Source organism: Caretta caretta, chromosome 3 (genome assembly GCF_965140235.1).
Source record: "Caretta caretta isolate rCarCar2 chromosome 3, rCarCar1.hap1, whole genome shotgun sequence".
NCBI lineage: Eukaryota > Metazoa > Chordata > Testudines > Cheloniidae > Caretta > Caretta caretta.
Genome location: NC_134208.1, coordinates 58,952,988 through 58,959,223, shown reverse-complemented (window position 1 = coordinate 58,959,223; position 6,236 = coordinate 58,952,988).

The following is a 6,236-nucleotide window of genomic DNA, read 5'->3' as shown; positions in this document are numbered from 1 at the left end:
AAGCTCTCTAATGTAGCCGCTCTAAGCCAACGGAAGAGAGCTGTCCCATTGGCTTAACTACTCCAGCCCATGAGGAAAGGTCAAGTAGGAAATTATGGCAGAGCTGGAAATCAAGACCTCTCGAGTCCTAGGCCTTGTCTAAATAGGAAAGTTGCATCAGTTTAACTTAAATCAGTTTTTATTTGAATGTAGTTTACTTGGTGCACACCTCTGCATCAGTTTCAAAGAGAGGCATTTTTGTTTTAGTTTAAGTCTGCTCCAAAGCAACATAAATTAGACTGCATAAGACTCTCTTAAACTGAAATAAGACTGTCCACAAAGGGGTTTGCACCAGTTTAATTAAATCAGTTTAAAATCATACATTAGCTTAAACCAGTGCAACCTTCTCATGTAGGCAAGCCCCTAGCCTGCTTGCTTAGCCATTGACTCCTATGGGGCTGCTCATATGGATGCATTTATTCACGTGGTTAAGTGCTTGCAAAATCAGAACTGTCAGGCTTTGCTCTTTATCAGGTTTCAGATAAAATATCACATACAACAATAATTTTGCCACTTCTTGCAGTTATATTGTAAGTATCATGATATTTGGTATTTTTCTGAAAGTCCCAGTGCCTGGAATCCTTGGATTATCTGAGTATATCAGTTTTCTTTCTAGCCCTTGTGGTTGTGAAGGAAATAATTAATAATGATGATATAATATCCCCTAGCTCTTACAGAGTGCTGTTCATCAGTAGAGCTCAAAGCACTTTACTGAGGAGGTCCACCTCATGAAACACATTTTGCAGATGGGGAAACAGAGGCACAGAGCACTGGGTGACTTGCCCAAGGTCACTCAGCAGGCCAGTAGAATAGAAACCGGGTGTTCTGAGTCCCTGTCCAGTTTTTATCACCTTAATGGTTCAAAAATCAAAGAAGCCAGAAAAATAAAAGGCCCAAATGTTTGCCTAAAATTCATGAGCTTTTTAAAACTATCTCATGGCTTTTGAATGTTTGCAGTACTGACAGCAATATCAATATCAGTAAGCAAGCTAGCAGTATGCTGCCAGAAACTGCTCCATTCCTCGCTCCTTGAAAAAAACATCTTGGTTTTATGAGAGTCATGGAGAGGCAAAAATGGCATAAAATGCTGTTAGCTCAGATTAAGACACAATCAAAACCAATATTTTTTGCGGACGTAGGCTACATTCTGCAGGTTCATCATTTTCATTCTACAAGTGCTTAGAGTACCTTCTTGTTGCAAACATAGAAAATCAATGCACATCAGTCTTGTTTCATCTCCATAAGAACAGACTGAAACCACAAGGCCACTGAACAGTGGTGTTTCCCCCCACACTCCTTCACAGGGTGCTAACTTCAAAACTTCCTTTTGGCCATTGAAATGCCAACTCTGTTAAGCAAGTGGTCAAACCACCAACATCCAGTTTGAATCGCTCACTGACTTTTAATTATAAGGAGCAGCTGCCTTCACTTCTGACTGAGGACCTATTGGAAAACCACAAACATGCCAAACACGAGTCAAAACTAGGCCCTGCTGTCTGTTTCTGCTCCATGAAAGTACGTCATTTCTATCTAGGCTTCAAAGATGAACTATTTCAGAGCATGTGCAACCTTAGGCATGCTGAATAAACACACTTTTACAGGGGCAGATGTTTTTCTACGGAGAGCAAAACAATCCCTTTGCAAATCCCCCTGCCCACCCCCGGCCTGTTTGAACTCTTCTGAATCATAATGTATGATTCAGGAATCAAACAAGAGTGGGGGTTTTCCAGATATCACGGTTAATGTGCAGCTCCTGTTTCTCTCAGGAGAGTTCCGTTTGATTCATATCTTTTTAGCTGAGTCATGAGTCATAACTATGTAGTTGTACGTTTCTTTGTCTCAATGCACTAGGCAAGGAGGTTACTGTTTAGAGCCGCTGCCCCTGTTCGCCGGAAAACACAAAGGAAGGGATTTAGAATGACTGAAAACACATTGCTGAGCTGGTGCATGCCTGTGGAACAATAGAAAGAGCTGGCAGGCCCCCCCATGCTATATAGAAAAGCTTGCAGTACATTCAGTGCCCCCTCCCCCTCCCTCAGAATGCCATTATGTTCTGAAAGACTCTCAGAGGCAAAGAAGAAGGTATACAGTGGAGTATTATAGGAATTTAAGGCACACAGTTATTCAAGGTGCAAAACACTTGGACCTAATTACAAGGGCTGTTAAAACACTGATCCATTAAAGGTTTCAGAGTAGCGGCCGTGTTAGTCTGTATTAAAGGATTTTTGGATCTGAGTCAAAATGAAACAGCAGAGCAGATAATACATTCGTTCAATAATAACAACGTATTATTAGTTGCAGCTCATGATGTGTATAGCACCATAACAGCACTTGATTTTGATTTCAGTGCTATCCTTAAAAGAATGTTCAAGACCTTTCCAAACAGGTCTCAATCCTCTCCTTGGGAGGGCCCCTGCACCCACATGCAGCACACTGCATGATTAGCACCTTACACTGTTAGGTTTTAAAGCATAATGGCTTCAGGCTGAATTTTGACACCCCTTCCTTCAAAATCAAAGGGGAAAAGGCTATGTAAGACTTGACAAAAATCCTCGAGCTTGGCCTGCAAAAGGTTTGACTAAATGCTACTTGATTCTCTGAGCAAGGCGGTGACCAGGAATTTAGTGGTTGGTAAAGTATAACTCTTATTAATGGTGTGATAATAAAGTATGAATAGCCATGCTTTATGCTTATCTAGTGCTTTCTGCCTGCGGGTCTTAAAGCAAGTTACAAGCATCCAGTCTGACCTCACCTCTGTTAGGAAGGGAAGTATTAGGGTATGTCTACAGTGCAATCTCACACCTGCCCGCTGACTCGGGCTTGGGTGAAGGGGCTGTTTAATTGCAGTGTAGATGTTTGGGCTCAGGCTGGAGCTTGGACTCCAGGACCCCGCAAGGGGTGAGGGTCCCCAAGCTTGGGCTGCAACTTGAGCAGGGGCAGGCTGGGAGTGGGTGGCAGGGGATGGATCACTTGGTGATTGGTGATTGCCTGTTCAGTTCATTGCGGCTGGGGCACCTGGCATTAGCCGCTGTCGGAAGACAGGATACTGGGCTAGATGGACCTTTGGTCTGACCCAGTATGGCTACTCTTACGTTAATTAAAGAGCCCGTTAGCCCAAGCCCTGTGAGCCTGAGTCAACTGGCTGGCAAGGGCCAACTGCGGGTGTCTAACTGCATTGTAGGCATACCTTAACTAACAAGGCTGGCCTCTGGAGTTTGGGGTAGGCTAATATGATTATTTAATGCCCCTCTAAATGCAAACACAGCCCAACAAAATGGTGGATCAGTAGCTCCTGGTTCCTTAGCCCCAAAAGCTTTAGGAAGGACTGTGACCAGTTCCTGATTGTCAGGAGGCATGTACGTTTCCGATTTCAGCCATCAGTTCAAGTTCTGAAGATAGTCTGTGCAGTGAAAATGGTTAGAAGCCTTCCACCTTTTCAGAGCTATGCTAAGTATGGACACTAAAGGGCTCTACAGCTTGGAAAACCTGTGTACCACAAAGGCTGAATCCCAAAGCCATTTTACAGTGCTGAGGCACACAGACACAAAAGGACAGGCTTGAAACTAAGTCAGCGGCTGAGCTGGAAGTAGACCCCAGGTTCAAACCACCAAACTGTGGTGTCTCGCTGTCTCCCCAACAAAAATTGTGATAGTTTGCAATTCCATTTGAAGTGACAAAGTTAAAATGACTTCACGCTCTTTGTAGTTGAGCAAAAGAAGATGCATTAGTGAAGATACTGGTATGATGTTGTTTTAAAAAAAAAAGAGAGAGAGAAAAATTGGCAGCTATTGAATCCCTAATATAGTCTAGTCCTGCTTGATACTTTGAAAAAGACAAATATTTAAGTATATGGAGCAACTCTTTGGCAAAAGGTATCTGTATAATGACTCTCACAGTTGCAGCTGAGAATTTTACTAGGTTTTCTTTTTTAAAGACAGGTTTATAAAGGCAATGTCCTGAGGGGCAGCCTCTGGAGCAGATTGCCTGCATGCTGGGTGCAGACTTCATCATTAAGTTCAGAGATTAAAGGCAAGGAGGTTTAGAAAAAGCCAGGTACAGTTGTGGTAGACTGAACTTTCTCATTAACAAGGAGGGAAAAAAGGACACTGGTGAGAGTGTGCGTTACACAGACTGTAGGCTGAATTGCTCCCAAAGTAGAAACCACCTACACAATGCATGATGACAGGTTTCAGAGTAGCAGCTGTGTTAGTCTGTATCCACAAAAAGAAAAGGAGTACTTGTGGCACCTTAGAGACCAACATGCATGCATCCGATGAAGTGAGCTGTAGCTCACGAAAGTTTATGCTCTAATAAATTTGTTAGTCTCTAAGGTGCCACAAGTCCTCCTTCACAATGCATGATGAGTTGTTTGGGGAGTTTGTGTAGATTTCTGAATTCAAGAGCTGAGGAATGAGTTTCTCTTGTATATTTATCTCATTTCATCTTCTCTTGCTATCTAGTCCCTGTGATCAAACCTGCTGTCAGTCAATCCAGACAGAGCTACTAATTTGAGAAACTTCATGCCACCACACCTGCAGCTGGCTCTATATTTATATCTTCTCCCTTTGATCTCACATTCACCGAAATTAATGACTTTCTGGCAGCCCGTGCTTCCCGCATGCTCTGCATTCTTTTTTTTTCCTAATGGAAGAGACCGGTGTTCCGAAAGTCTGGTTATTCAGTTTTCTTAGCCAAATAGAAAAGGTTCTATCACTCTGTAGCTTGTATGTACTTGACAAACGTGATAACCACTTCTGTGTTCCATATAGCCTACAAATTAACAAAAGAAGGCGAATGTTCTGCACTTCTACAAATGCTTCATTTATAACCTCAGCTGCTATACTATGGGGTCTGCTTATTTTATCCACTGGGAATTTTGTTTATTGGAAGAGAAACAAGAATGGTGCAGTGCCCCTGTTAGACTTGCTGGACTAGTAAAGGGGTTCACTTTCCAAAGAAGGTGAGCTCTTTGGGGCAGAGTTGTGTGTGGACAGTGACTATTACTCAATTATAAATCATGATCCCATATTTCATTGCCAAGGTTTAGTCATATCGCTGGAAGCCTGCCCTGTGAGTGCCTGGGTAGATGAAGTGGAAGTGGTTCAGGTCTGTTGAGTGGATTGAGGTAGAAGAGCCTGCACGTGGAGAGCTACTGCCCACCTGCATGTCATAGAGTGGTGCCTCAGGGAAGATGGTCCTAAGAAAGTCTAACTTGGCGGAGCCACTAGCCAAATCCTCCAGACCCTGCTGTAGGGAGGGACGCTGTCTGCAGAGGCTATTGATGACAATGAGCTCTAGTAACTGCTATGGAGTTGCTTTGCTGGAGTTCTATGGCCCATCCAGAGTTCCCCTACACAAAAAATCAATTTATTCTGTCTTTGCCCAAGGAGAGATGATTTGGATGCAAGGTAGTGAGCACTTTGGTGACAACTTCTTGCTATCATGGTACACTTGGCAATACAGTAGAGTCGTCTTAATTGACATACGCTGGTGGATGGTGAGTCAAGCCGCTGCCCTTTTTCATAAAGAGGTGGAAGGATTTTCTTGTCGTTAAAGCACTGGACTAGGTCTCAGGAGACCTGTGTTCAGTTCTGTTATTGTATGTCCTTAGTGTCTTTGTGCCTCCGTTTCCCGCCTGTAATATGAGAATAAATACATTAGTGTCTGGGAGATGCTCATATACCATGTTGATGGGCTGGAGGGGAGGTTTCTAAATAGAAGCCCTTAAATATAAAAAATATTTAAAAGGACATAAAAATTGTACTGCATAACATGCTGATATTATAATAGTCACTGCCTTTCACCTTGTTTATTCCTCTTATCTCTAGCAGCTTCTGTAGTAATATACAGAGTTTAGAAAGACATATTTCTTTAATAACTGGTTACGTGCCTCTTAACTCCTTGGCACTGGTTCAATGCATTCCTGTTAAGCAAAACTTGTGTTAATTCTGTATTGAATTTGCAGAAATTCTTGCTATTCGTTCTGTTGTAGAATTGATCAGTCTAAAGACAATGTCTGTCCCTGTTAAATGGATTATACTTCATTATCACATGCGCAGTTATTAGTCTCCATTAAGCAGAGATTTCAGTACAATCACATTCAACCAAACACTTTCAAATTCTGCACTGGTTTGGAGAGAGGTGTATTCAGAGCAGAGACTAGGAGCAAGAAATTTCTTAGTTCCAATCCCAGTTTT